We start from the raw sequence: 14,788 nt of genomic DNA, 5'->3' as shown, positions 1-14,788 counted from the left end.
TACAAACCTTAGTTAATAGTTCCGCAACTTCACATTTGAGTTCTTTCAGAACTCTTGGGTGAATGCCATCTGGTCCCGGTGACTTGTTAATGTTGAGTTTATCAATTAATTCCAAAACCTCCTCTAGTGACACTTCAATCTGTGACAGTTCCTCAGATTTGTCACCTACAAAAGCCAGCTCAGGTTTGGGAATCTCCCTAACATCCTCAGCCGTGAAGACTGAAGCAAAGAATCCCTTTAGTTTCTCTGCAATGACTTTATCGTATTTAAGCGCTCCTTTTGTATTTTGATCATCAAGGGGCCCCACTGGTTGTTTAGCAGGCTTCCTGCTTCTGATGTACTTAAAAACATTTTGTTATTATCTTTGGAGTTTTTGGCTAGCCGTTCTTCAAACTCCTCTTTGGCTTTTCTTATTACACTCTTGCACTTAAGTTGGCAGTGTTTGTGCTCCTTTCTATTTGCCTCACTAGGATTTGACTTCCACTTTTTAAAGGAAGTCTTTTTATCTCTCACTGCTTCTTTTACATGGTTGTTAAGCCACGGTGGCTCTTTTTTAGTTCTTTTACTGTTTTTCTTAATTTGGGGTATACATTGAAGTTGGGCTTCTATTATGGTGTCTTTAAAAAGGGCCCATGCAACTTGCAGGGATTTCACTTTAGTCACTGTACTTATGAATGACACGCCAACTTATGAAATGGGGTGGCGTGGGGAACAATTCACAGTATGGATTCATATAAGGGTGTGTGACTGAAGTGTGGATTGCTGTACCTAACCACACAGAGGCATACTGTTTGCTGATTAACTCCTAATTGTTCCGGATCATGGGTTTCGCTTTCTTATTTCAAATGGTGATTGTATGATGAGATGCAGTGGTAGCAATTAACTTTCTTAATGATGCAAAAAGCTTTATTTGTAAATGTGTTAAAACAGTACAACTGTCACCCACTGCCAAGCAGGACAGCTGCCATTATAACACCCAAACACCAGTTACAACAGAACCGTTCCAAAACGAACAAACAAAAGTGCATCAAGTCCAAACAAGACAGAAACCCTCCTACCGCTGCACTTCCCCAGACCCCGCATTCTCCTTTCCCCTTCACAGTTTTCCATGCACTTGGCACCTGGAGAGGGCAGTGGAGGCATCCATAGGAGAGGGCATCAAGACGGAGGATTGCATGGGGCTAAGTTGCCCTGCCCAGACATCCATGGGGCCTGATTGCATGGGCCACTCAGCCATAAAGTTTGCCAAGCGGTTTCTGGGCTGAAGGTATGTCACAGGGAAATTGGGCCATGGTGGTGGGAGAGGCAGCAGTAGCTGCTACTCTTGCAGCCATGACTGAGGTGAGATGCTCAAACAGTTCTCTCTGCTGAGCTTTGTCCTCCTCCCTTAGCTGCATTCCTGTTCCAGGAGCTGCGTAGCAAGTGCCTGCTCCCACGCTGACACCCTGTCCTGTGTTTCTAGTGCTGGACCTGCTCGTTGGCCTTCTCCATAACCTTAGCCCTCAGCTCATCACAGAAATGCCTCCTCTTGGAACAGCCCATGAAGGTCCATTGGGCCAAACTTGTACTGCACTAGGGTTGAGCTGTGGAGGTCCAGCAGCCAGTAGAGGTCGGGAGGCCTGCAATAGGGCAGGATGCAGAAGGTTATTGTCTCAAATAGCTCATAAATAATTAATGTGGAATTTCAAGGACATAAAATCATAGGACTGGAAGGGACCTCGAGAGGTCATCTAGTCCCACCCCCTGCACTCGTGGCAGGACTAAGTATTATCTAGACCATTCCTGACAGGTGTTTGTCCAACCTGCTCTTAAAAATATCCAATGATGGAGATTCCATAACCTCCCTAGGCAATTTATTTCAGTGCTTAACAAACTCTGACAGTTACCCTAATGTCCAGCTTAAACCTCCCTTGCTGCAATTTAAACCCATTGCTTTTTGTCATATCCTCAGAGGTTAAGCAGAATATTTTTTCTCCCTCCTCCTTGTAACAACCTTTTATGTACTTTGAAAATGTTACATTTCAAAACTGAATTGCAATATATTGTGAGTGGGCAGCTTTGGTCAACGGACTCTCCCTGGACACAGCCTGAATAATTGCAGTTACAGAAGCGCAGAGACGATGGTGAGTTAAAATTTTGAAGCTGCTTTTGGTTTGCATAACTACTCGGGTTGGGATAGGGAGGGAGCGGGCAGTGTCCTTGCTACAAAAGGCTTTTTCTATCCTTTCAGGCCTCTCGCATTTGAGAGGATATAATTGTTCTTGTGGTGCCCAGTTGTCAAAGAGATGTAATTCTAAGCTGCTGGTGGGAAACCAGCTATGTATGCAACCAAAGTATTCGAACCTCTAGAGACTGAACAGCACATCTCTGAGTGGAGTGGGATGGTCGGCTACTGAGGTGTCTCTGGAAATATGCCCTTCCCTGCAATGTGACTGATTACCTCTCTGGAGTTCATGCTTCAGCAAAAGTGTGCACCTATCAGCACCCAGGGTTGGGTCAAAATTCATGAGGGAATCAACAGGATGCTGCGTTAGCTTCCACATGGCTTACCCCGTTACAACTGCATGCAGATGCAGAACTCCCCAGCCTTCCTCCTCCCCACCCCGGCACATTTCTGGGAAAAAATTCAAGCCCCAACCATACTTGGGACAGGTGATTTCATCATTTATGGAGTCCATGGACTACCTCAAACTGAAATGGGATAGATTTGGATATGGATCACATTTCTCCAAACACACATACAAAGTCCACTGGTTCCAGGTGGCTCCATAGACCTTTGAGTGGTTACAGAGCAGAAAACGTAAAGGCGTGGCATTGCAAGGTTTTAAGAAACAGGAATGGTCCTATCAAAAATCAGTTCCTTTCCAGTAAAAATATTCTTTCAAGATGTTCTGTTTGCATTTCCTGATCAGGATTAGGATGTAGAAGGCCCGGGGTTCCAGGAAATGGTGGGGGTAGCAGCCCCATGAGGACAAAACTCACTGCAGTGGTTGTTGGCAGACAGCTGTTTCTTCTGCCAATTTCCCCAAAAATTCTTTTCCTTTTAAGAACGACACAGGGAGTGGGTGTGGGGGTGTGTGGGGGGGTGGGAAATAGCCCATCTCCTCATTATGATGTCCAGCCATAGGCTTTATTTCCAACACACCAATTTTAGTTAATTCATTGGTCCTCTCCTCCTCTTGTTTACCAATCACAATAGTAATGCAGGCACTGGAGCGGTATCAGTAAAACCCTTTTTGTTTAAATTAATTCAGTCCTTCCATCTCCTTCTCACATCTTTTCCTAAACAATAACATATAACAGATCCTTGTGACAATTAATCAACTTTCACTCACTTTTCCTAATTGAGCTCACAATTAGGATAGGTCCAATTACCACATTATTTTCCACCATATCAGAACTAGAGTGTGGGCCAGATTCTGCTGAGTGGATCCCAACGAGCAGCATGGAGTGCAGGGCAGAAGGAATCCCGGCACGGAAATCCACCATGACAAGCTCCTGACAATCTGAGAGCTTTGCAAACTAGCCAGAGGAGAGATATCTGAGCTGCCCCATATGCATAAACACACTATCGCCAGCTCGTACCTTTCAGGGGCCAGCAAAACAAGTGATTTCCCCGAAAGCAGTAAAATTCATTATTTCTTGCACTCCTTACCCTCCATCGAAGGAGGGATGTGGCTGCAATTCTGGGAGCTTTCATGGTCTGAAGATTCAGTGAAGCATGTGTTTTGCTGCAGAGGTTAGCAAGGTAAAAACAAATGCAAACCTGGCTGCTTGGTGCTACAGTTTTTAGGAGGGCGAGCAAGCCCCGAGTATCAGACACAAGCCATATGAAGGCACAGCTTTAGACTGGTCCATTATCGGGCAGTTCCCAGTTAGGCTTATTGCATGGGTGAGGTAATCAGGGCTGAGTCTGGAGCTGTTGATCATTACATGTTTATGGTTTCTTAGAGACCTTCGGGCGAGTATAACTTGATTAGGGGCCAGCTCCGTGCATGCTGCTGCCTCTTTCTCCCCCAGATTAATGTCCCTAAATTAGAGCAATCAAATAAACATACAAACAAATATATTGCAAGCTCAGCCCAGTAAAGGGCAATTGCTCTCCTAAGCACACACTTAGGCCTGGGCTGCACTTGCAAGGTGTGTGTGTGTGTGTGTCAAACTAAGATACGCACGTAGCTGAAGTCGAAGTATCTGAGTTCGACTTACCTGGCCGTCCTCATGGCGGCGAGTCGACTGCCACGGCTCCCCTGTAGACTGCGTTTACTCCTCCTGCTGAGGTGGAGTATGGACATCGATTAGCAGATCGACTGATCGCGTCCAGACGAGATGCGATAAATCGATCCCCAATACATCAAACACTACCTACCGGTCTGGCGGGTAGTATAGACGTACCCTTAGACTGGGGCACGGCACCCCAGATAGCAGCTCATTCAAAGGTTACTCCTTCCTTTGGGGCATGGGGTATATTCACACCTGCAGACAGAGAGGGAAGAAACCCACAAAGGAGGTGTGTATATAATGCACCTGCTCAATCTACCTGCCACATGGAAATGTGAGAGCAGGGAAATATTCTTAATGCAAACCAGGCAGGAGTAAGAGGTGGGAAAGCACTTTTCCCCCTGAGGTATGGCCAATCCCAAGGCTTTTGATAGTTGGTTTTAAATACTTCCTCCATAATGTCTAGTGGAGTTCCTCATCTGAGAGAAAGGGAGATGCAGCAGGAATGAACTACAGTTCGGAGAGGAATGAGGTCCACTAAGTGAGTGTCTATTTGGAAATTCCCACACAGCTTGCAAGGCATTGATCAAATCCGAGTCTTTGCTGGGAATTTCAGGAAAATGGCTCATGAGTGGAACCTTTGGCTTCAGGTATGAGGAGCTAATTGCTGCCAGGTCATTAAGGATTGCTAAATAACAACACTTTGCATAGCACATTTTACCCAATGAGCTCAGAGCATTTTCAAAGCTGGGTAAGATGAATAGATGTTAAGGCCAGGCAGGACCTTTACGATCATCTACTCTAACCTCTGGTATAACACAGGACAGAGAATGTCACCCAGTGATTCCGGCATCCAGCCCAACACTTCCCATTGAGTTAGAATGGGTCTTTTACAAAGAGACACCCATTCTTGATGTAAAGACTTTGAGTACGCCTATACAGCAAAACCCCCCAATAAACCATGGCAGAACTATAACTAAAAATAGCTGTGTAGCCATTCTCGCTCGGGCTGGAGCTCAGGGTCTGAAACCCAGCGCCCGGAAGGGCTCAGAGTGTGGGCTCCAGCCCAAAAAGGAATGTGTACATTGCTATTTTGAGCCTTGTAACACAAGCCCCGTGAGCTCGAGTTAGCTGGCCTGGGCTCTGAGACTTGCTGGCCTGTTTTGGATTTTTTTGCAGTGTAGACATACCCTTTAAATGATAGAATCCACCAAGTCCCTAGGTGAGTTGTTCCCTCACTTATATGTAGTCTGAGTTTATCTAGCTTCAGCTTCCAGCCGATGGATCTTGTTCCTCCTTTGTCTGCTAGATTAAAGAACCTTCTATTATCAGAAATCTCTCCCCATGCGGGTGCTTAGAGACCGTCCTCAAGTCACCTCTTCAACTTCACTTTGATAGATTAAATAGATTGTTCTCCTTCAGTCTCTCATGAGAAGGCAGGTTTTCCAAACCTTCAGTCTTTCTTGTAGCTCTTTCCTGAACCTTTCTAGTTTGTCTACAACCTCTTTGAAGTGTGAAGCCCAGAACCGGACACAGTATTCAGCAATGATCTCCTGATGTATCCAAGAATTGTGTTCGCCCTCTTAGCTACATCATCCACTGGAAGCGAAGATTCAGTTGATTTTCTAGCTTTTCCCCTAAGTCACTGCATTCCAGAATCCTGTCTCCCATCTCGGCAGTGTGACCTGCATTCTTTGTTCCATGATTTATGACCCAATATTTGGCTGTAGCGAGATGCGTGTTGTTTAAACATGCCCACCTTTCCAAAGGATCCAGATTGCTCTATATAACTGAGCTGTCCCCATGGCTATTTACCGCTACACCAATGTTTGTGGCATTTGCATACTTTACCTGCAATGATTTTATGTTTTCTTTCAGATCATTAATAATTATAGTGAATAGCATTGAGCCAAAAACAGATCCCTGCGGAACCCCACTACTGACACCCCATTGGATGAGGTTTTCCCATTTACAATTACTTTTTCAGATCTCTCAGTTAGCCAGTTTAAAATCATGTACTATGGGACACATTGCATCTGTACAGTGCTCATTTTTTTAATTATAATGTTGTGTGGGACTGAAATTGTTAAGTAAATCTGCAAATAATATCACCACTGAACAGATGCCAAGTGATTCACCCAAAGTCAGACAATAGGACAGTGGCAGTCAGGATTAGAACCTGACTTTAAAACTCCTCTTCTAACTTTTAGACCAGTGGTTCTCAAACAAAGGACCGAGCCAGTCAGGGAGATGGCATGGTGTAAAGCAGTGGTTCTCAACCTAGGGCCGCCGCTTGTTCAGGGAAAGCCCCTGGCGGGCCGGGCCAGTTTGTTTACCTGCCGCATCTGCAGGTTCGGCCAATTGCAACCAACCACAGACCCAGCAGGTACAGAAGAGAGTTCGGTTTACAGAGTCCTGTTGAAGTCCACTTTCCTCCTTTCTCCTCCCAGCTGGAGGGGCAAAGTGCTCAGCTGAACATGAGGAAGGACCTGTCTCTCCGGTGCTTCCCCTCCTGGCAGTAATGCCCATGTTTCCTAGGAGACTGGATGTGATGTCTCATGGACCATCTCATCCCAGGTGACTCTTTCAGTCACTTCCCTTTTGCTTGATCTTCCTCCTATTGGTCAGGATTCAGACTCTCCAGCACATTGTATGTCTCATTGCACATCATGTCTATCAAATCCTTGTGGCAGGCTAGTCAACGAGATACTTTTGCACAATTCCCTTAGCGCCAGTGCCTCATCTGCGTGTAACCAGGAGCCCGAGTGTTATTGGAACATGAGGAATTCATGATGCTCCAATAGATCCATTATGGTTCTGGAGCTGCATTTGTATCTCCAGAGCTGATTTGGATTCCCTCACCTTCAGAGATCAATCCGTTTTTTTCTTTAAAAAGATTTTTTTTTGCAGTGTAAACCACAGAATACCCCACTGCCTTGCCGTCCAGACACAAATAATCTGAGCCTCACAAGCGCGTCTAATTCACATGAATAATTTATGCAAAGTAATAAGTTCTTGATACCAATAAACAGAATAAATACAACTCCCAGAGACCACATTACCAACTAGAATTCATTTCTACGTTGAGAGAAAATTGTTATGATCAAGTAAGGAGAGGAATAATCTCCATCAATAACACTTGCTTATTATCTCATTGTTTTATTCGTGCAGTGATACATGTCTGCATAGTGTACAATTCATCCAGCCGTCCCGGGATTGGCTAAGAAGTTATTTCAGCAGGTATTATACTCATCATTTCTCATCACCAAACAGACACTATTGGAAGTTTTTCTTGTTTCGCGCGACGCATTAGATCACTTTTAGCAACAAGCCGAGCAGACCCTAAACATATTTTCTGTGGCCAATGCTGAGACACCATCTCTCTCATTTGTAAAATACATATTTTCCTTAATTCCGTCTCAGTATTCACTGCATGAGACATAAAATACCATTATATGAGACCAATAGCACATCACATTTCAGCAGTAACAGATCTGAGGAGCTATTTTGTATCACTAGCTTCTCTTTATTTCCGTTTTTACGTATGCTTTCTGCAATTCTGGTCCAGATCACCGTTTCCCATTACTTTCCCGCTTCTGCCATTTTGGCATTCTCTAATGAACTCAAAAGCTTCATACAGTCATTTGAATATGTGCTGCGTGTTACCCAGTCTACTTAGTACTGTTACCTCTAATGTCATTTTCGGAAGTTTATCATAATAACTAAAATTGCTTCACAAAATATCCTTTACCTGGAAATGACCGAAGAAAACCGTCTGGGGTAATGTGTGATGCTAGCTGGAGTTGTTTACATAATTTCATCAGACCATTAGTAGATCTGGAGAATATATATTATGCCACTATCCCTGATTCCCTAATTTCATGCACTTCCATTTCCGATGGGGACTCGGGATGTCAGCAAATAGGGAGAAATGATGAATATTTAATACTTTGTGCTAGTTTTTTAGTGCCTTACCACATATTTATCTAGCAAGATTTACAACAGGGACAACGTTTGCCTGCATTTACTTAGCAGTCCAGAGTAGCTCCCTCAGCAAGAATCTCTCTTTCGTTCAGCATGGAGAAGATCAGCTCCCTTTGGCAGAGAAACTCCCCACTCCCCTCTACAGACATTAATTGCAAAAGCCAGGGAAGAGGAGTGTCAGTTTGGAAATGTTTGCTGGCTAAACTGAAAGTGTGACGCTAAAGAGGGCCCAAGCCCAGGGAGATCACTGATATTAGTTCAGCACCAGGACCTGGGTGCTTTTCCAGCAAGCTGCAGCCCAGTCCTGGAGCAAGTCATGGGCAGCACTCTGAGGCAGCAGGCTGCAGACTGCGGGATGGCTCTGTGCAAACATGAGTCCCCCAGCAGGGCACTTACTGCTCCTTGCATTTTTCATTTTTATATCACATTCCATTTCCTCTGCTCTTCAGGTTTCAATACTTGGCAGGTTTTTGTATCAAGCATGCAGGACAGAGTCACAGCTTGTCGGGAAGGTTTGCCAATGGTGTAGATGGCAAAGGGGATGTATAGATCCTGAGAGATGTGGGAGATGGGTTGAGATCATGACATAAAGAAATTAGCTGCATGTGCCTGCTAAACAGATCATCAGTGAAAAAAATAAACAAGGTGTCATTTAAATTGTCATCCTCAAGTTTCAGGGTAAATGGCTCCATGAGATGCATGGGGCAGGTCTTCTGGAGCGGTTGTTTCAGGCTGTCTGCAGACTCAGGCAAACATCATGGCAGAGGCTATACTCATTTCATCATTCCAAGTTTGTTTTCACAACTATTAGAGAGAGAGATTTTTCAGATGAAAATTCTGGAACACGATTCACAGTTAAGAGGTGGTTTCATGGCAATTTTCTTGGCTGCATAATCACAGGATATAGGGCACCCTGCTATAGTGGATAGATGTTTAAAGTAATTTCTGTGGCGCCTCTTGGGTGCATCTCCATTAAGTTCCACCTGGATCTTCCATAACGATTAAGAAAAACACCCTTTTGAAATTATCCCGTTGGGAAATTTCACTTTTCCCAGGGAAAATTTTGAAAGTGTCCCCCCTCCCCACCTGCACACACTTTCTTACATTTCCCAACTTAGTTGGATAACATGGAAGAATGGAGGTGCGGAAAACCCCCTTTTTCACTCTTCAAAGTAACCCTTTCACTTTTCAGTGTTAATGCCATCAGAGAGAAAGGAACATGTCCAACACGTTCTGACCCTTTTCTGACTGGCAGAAGTTGGGAAACAAGCATCAAGCATGGACAAGTGGGTTCTTCCCCCCACCTCTTTCCCATATTGTGGAAGAATCAGAAAGTGGGGAAAATCCCATCATTTCAATATGAAAAAAAATCAACATTGCTGAATTATCTTCCCCAAACTTTGCATTTTTTTTTCCAGAAAATTAAAAATGAATTGCTGTGAAGGGGTCCCTGAGTGGGAGGCACTGGGCATAGGGATATGTGAGGGAGGTAGTTGGGTTCGCTCTGTGGTTCTCAACCTGCGGCCCAGATAACATAGGTTGAGAACCACGGTTCTAAGGGAAAAGAATTTCTTCTGAATAGTTTCAACCACGTCTAGCTTACACCGTCTTGACAAGCCCTTGTGCAATTAACGATACTCGTCCCATATTTCTCTCACCACTTCCTTATAGCTCAGGCTACATGATTTTTCCTGTGCTGTAACGGACCTGACTTTCTAGTACCTAACACTATGTTTTACACATCTCTTAGTCTGAACATATTCCTGCCCCCTTTCCGCATGGAGGATTTCTTTCTCTTTAGACACAAACCAGAACATTTACTGAATTCCCTTCTTTGACCCAGCCCTGCTGGAATGACTCTCAGTACCTGGGCTTAATTCCTCATGGCCTGTCTTTGTATCCTAAGTGCAGGCCCCTCAGACCACGCTGAGGCAGTGTGAGACTCACACGCACGTTTCGGGACTCAGGTAGAACGTCATGGCCGGAAGAAGCCTGATTTTGTCATTCAGGCTCTGCTCTGTGAGTCTGGGTTCAACTTCTGCCTCTGCCACAGGCTTGTGATGTGACCTTGATCAAGTCACTTAATTTCTCATCTCCGAAGTAGGAAAAACAACACTTCCTTTCTCCCACCCTTGGTCTGTCTTATCCACTGAGGCAAGGCCTGTCTGTTACTCTGTGCAGGTACCAGGTACAGGTCTCGTACTCTCTCTGTGCAGGTACCAGGCCAAGCCAAATCTTAGCAGAGGTTCTACTCACTCCTTTAGTACAATAATCATAGAATCCCTCAAGAGTTCAGCTCTCTTGATAGTCAATGGCCTTGGATGCTACCAAAATTCAGCTCAACTTGCCTCATCCAAGGAAACCTCCCTCCCTCCCCGACCAACTGACTCTGGCAATATCCCTTCATCTACAAGAAAAAAGGAGATTTGCCTCTGGTTTTTCTCCTAATAAATCACCATATCCCAGGAAACCATCTGGGGCTGCTCCCTTATCCCTGATCAGCTTCTGTATTGCTGAGAAGTTTCTTCTTTCCTCCTTCACCTTTTGAAAAAGTCTTGTTATTGCTGGTATATGAGATGTTTGCCTCTGTTTCCCTCTCTCCTGATCTCTGGAGCCGTTAACGTGTCAGCACACTCTGTAGCACTATCATTCGTTTTCTGCAGATCATTGGAAATAGACTCCTCACTCCTCTCCCTTTGTGAGGGCAGCCCAGCGCCATCATCCGGGTAAGCGCTTTGCCAGCTTGTTCCCCTTCCATTGTAAACGCTCACGTGGGTTGTGTTTATTCTTGGCTCTGCTGCCCAAGGACCCAGCAGAGTTGGACGACCGACATCTGCTACAGCAAATGGAGATTTTCTATTCTTCAGACGGAGATGGGGCCATGCCGGGCTTCTGGCGAAGAGTGGCCAGAGTTCTACCCTCGTTTGTGACCCTGACACCCTCAATATCCCGGATGTGTGGGATAGGGAGAGGTTATAGCTTTTAAGCCCTGAGTGGCAACTTGACAACACTTAACCTCCTATCCAGGGACCCTACCCCATCCCCCAGCAAAGGCAGGTACAACATATTCTAAGCTCAGTGCTCTATTGGCATGACAGCCAACATCTGCCCAGATAAAAGCACTGAGTGTCGCGGGATGAAAGCAAGAGAAAAGAGACCAAACAAAGAAAAGGTTGCAGGAAAGGCTCCTGTACAACCCCCTTGGCAGAGTAAGTCACTGAAACATGCTGAGCCAACACCAACGTGCCCGTACCCAACGGCTTTGCTGTCTTCATGCCTCATTTGAAGTAAAGCAATTAGAGGATTGGGCCAAAAGAAATCTGATGAGCTTCAACAAGGACAAGTGCAGATTCCTGAACTGAGGACGGAAGAATCCCAGGCACTGCTACAGGCTGGGGACCGACTGGCTAAGCAGCAATTCTGCAGAAAAGGACCTGGGGATTACAGTGGATGAGAAGCTGGATCTGAGTCAGCAGTGTGCCCTTGTTGCCAAGAAGGCCAACGGCATATTGGGCTGCCTTAGTAGGAGCATTGCCAGCAGATCGAGGGATGTGATCATTCCCCTCTATTCGACACTGGTGAGGCCACACCTGGAGTAATGCGTTCAGTTTTGTGGCCCCCACTACAGAAAGGATGTGGACAAATTAAAGAGAGTCCAGTGGAGGGCAATGAAAATGATCAGGGGGCTGGAGCACATGACTTATGAGGAGAGACTGAGGGAACTGGGTTATTTAGTCTGCAGAAGAGAAGAGTGAGGGGGGATTTGATAGCAGCCTTCAACTACCTGGAGGGGGCTTCTGTAGAGGGAGCTAGACAGTTTTCAGTGGTGGCAGATGACAGAACAAGGAGTAATGGTCTCAAGTTGCAGTGGGGGAGGTTTAGGTTGGATATTAGGAAACACTATTTCACTAGGAGGGTGGTGAAGAACTGGAATGGGTTACCTAGGGAGGTGGTGGAATCTCCTTCCTTCGAGGTTTTTAAGGTCAGGCTTGACAAAGCCTTGGTTGGGATGATTTAGTTGGGGTTGGTCCTGCTTTGAGCAGGAGATTGGAGTAGATGACCTCTCAAGGTCCCTTCCAACCCTGATATTTTATGATTCTAATTGGTTCCCCTTTAGAAAGCTGCACTCTGCAGTGTTCCCCCATTGTCTCTCCTGGGGCTGAACAAAATTTTACCATTTTCTTCCCAGGAAATCCAAGCTGCACTCATGGGATGGGAAAACATGGTGTTTTCCCCAATCTTGATCCAAACTGTGCCTGCATAGATCACTCCCTTGCAGGACAGGGATCTCCATAAGGCAAACAATGTAGGACTAATTTCATTTATACTGGCGCCATTTAACACCATTCTGGCAGTGGCGGAGTGGGAGCAGAGGTCTTACAGTGGGAGAAAATCACATTTATACTCAGGGGCGGCTGCAGGCCCCAGCATGCCAAGCGCGTGCTTGGGGCGGCATGCCGCGGGGGGCGCTCTGCCGCTGGTCCCGCGGCTTTGGTGGAGCATCCGCAGGTGTGCCTGCGGGAGGTCCACCGGAGCCGCGGGACCGGCGACTGGCAGAGCTCCCCCCGCGGCGTGCCGCCGTGCTTGGGGCGGCGAAATTGCTAGAGCCGCCCCTGTTTACACTCACTATACTCCCCTGTGACCCTGCCAGAGCAGTGCAAAGAGCTCTGTGCAAATGACACCTCAGGCTGTCGGGTTTGCAACTGCTGGTTTCATCCCCGGGGGGTCCCATGCCCCACAGAAGGGGAAGCTCTCTAGCTTTTGGCTGGGGTTGGTAACATATTTTGTTTAATCTTCTCTCTGTTCCAACCTCCAGGACTCTCCTTTGTACCAAGCAGCAGCAGAGCTCAGGCCAATACAGGGCAGTTCCCCTGTGGAGGAGAAATCAGTGACATGGAATCTAGATATTTTCTTAGTGTCCTTGGTTTATTTACAGTGTCCAGAGCAGTCCTTAAGCAGAGGTGGTCAAACAGCACCCAGGCAACCCTCTGGTTGAGGAATCTCAGCTCCAGCACCAATGCTTCATTGCCAGGAAGCAGCTCTGCCCCAAGACCTGGCGCTAGGTATAGCAAAGAGCGACCACCCCTGCCCTTTAACACAGCTCCTCGATGAGAACCCACAGCACAAAAGTAAGCCCAGTCCAGACATCTTCCAAGCCTCTGCCCTGCTGGCAGACCAAGAACGAGCCTTTGTGAGTCTATGGGTAACTGCACCATCTAGTGGCTCCTCCCAGAGCGGTCATGTCTGGACAAACGCTGGCTACCAGGACAATGAGGAAGGGTCGGGGTCCTGCCTCTCCTGTTCCTGGCTCCTTCAGGGAGCATGCTCCTGCAGTGCCCCTAGCTGCCACTTTCCCCACACCCACCCTTGGGGGCAATGGATCTTATCCTGGGAATCCCGGCCTGTTACGGAGTGGGGAAGGGCATCATGGAGGCAGGGTGCTCTTTACCCTGACCTCGTCCAGCCTGCTCCTCACACCCCACCCACCCTTCCTGTGCTGCCGCCTAGACCTGCTATGTTGGCGCCTCTCCCCTCACGGATGCCATTTCAATTCCCCTTTCCATGGCTTTCACACCTGGGCTCAGCTGGGCCGAGCTCTAATTAATCCCCCTCCTGTCTGTTGACTGTTTAAAGGCACAAACATTGAGCTGTGCGGGGTCTTGGCAGCAGTCCAGGCGCAGTGTGATGTGCTGGGATACGAAGGGCGCCTTCAATGGGGAGCTTTATAGCACCACGCCGAGCTTCAAACAAACCTCTAATTAATTCCTTCACAAAGTTCTGCCGTCCTTGTGGCCTCCAGCGCTTTCAGGAGGCTAATTAACCTGAGCCTCCACCTCCTCCTCCTCCTCTCTTGCTTCTCAAGCTTGTCAGGTTTTCCTTGTTGAATCTCAATTCTTTTCATCAGCTGTAACAATATCCTCTTGTTCATGAGCATCCTCGAACTGTCAGCCCCACCATGCTGGCTCCAGTTCTTTCTGCCCCTGGGAGCTCGATGGAGAGATGCCTGAACATCGCCAAGGGTTTTTTCCCCTGGAAATGTTGAAAATTTGTCATTCCCCTCTCTCTCACACACACACACACACACACACACACACCCTCCGTTTCCCGTGAACCAACAGAATGTTGGTTTCTGTAACAATTTTCAGTTTTCAAAACTGATTTTTTTAAAAATAAAAACGGAGGCACCAGGCACCTATCTGTGTCTTTGGTGCCTCTGAAAATCTGACCCTGTCATTTTGAAAATAGGACTTAAGCTCCTAAAGCACTGAGGTGCTTTTGAAAATGTTACCCCTAGTGTCTCTGTAGCGGGGCAGGGGAGTCTAGGGGGGCCATGGCCCCATCACTTCTTAGTGGCTGTAAGGGCGAGCAACAGGGGGGAGGGGGCAGAGAGGAATGAATGGGAGGTGGGGTCTTGGGGGGAAGAAGCAGAGTGGGAGCGGAGCCTCGGGGGAAGGGGCGGCATGGGGGCGGAGCCTCAGGGGAAGAGGCAGTGCAGGGGCGGGGCCTCAAGGGAACGGGGGGCCGGAGCCACAATTTGGGCACCAGTGGCCCCCACACATTTAGAGAGCTTCTGCCGCTCCTG

The 14,788-nt window shown here is 46.9% G+C and overlaps 1 long non-coding RNA gene across 1 annotated transcript; it reads right to left on the bottom strand.

Moving 5' to 3' along the window:
* Nucleotides 1–1,083: 1,083 nt before the first annotated feature.
* LOC123350805 lies at nt 1,084–4,455 on the bottom strand. Its single transcript, XR_006573837.1, has 3 exons — nt 4,396–4,455; nt 4,210–4,275; nt 1,084–1,619 (listed from the first exon to the last, which is right to left on the bottom strand). It is a non-coding gene; the product is annotated as an uncharacterized LOC123350805 (long non-coding RNA).
* Nucleotides 4,456–14,788: the final 10,333 nt, after the last annotated feature.

Source organism: Mauremys mutica, chromosome 16 (genome assembly GCF_020497125.1).
Source record: "Mauremys mutica isolate MM-2020 ecotype Southern chromosome 16, ASM2049712v1, whole genome shotgun sequence".
In the NCBI taxonomy this organism is placed as follows: Eukaryota; Metazoa; Chordata; order Testudines; family Geoemydidae; genus Mauremys; species Mauremys mutica.
The sequence above is the reverse complement of the archived record's forward strand: the minus strand, read 5'-3'. Positions and strand labels throughout refer to the sequence as shown.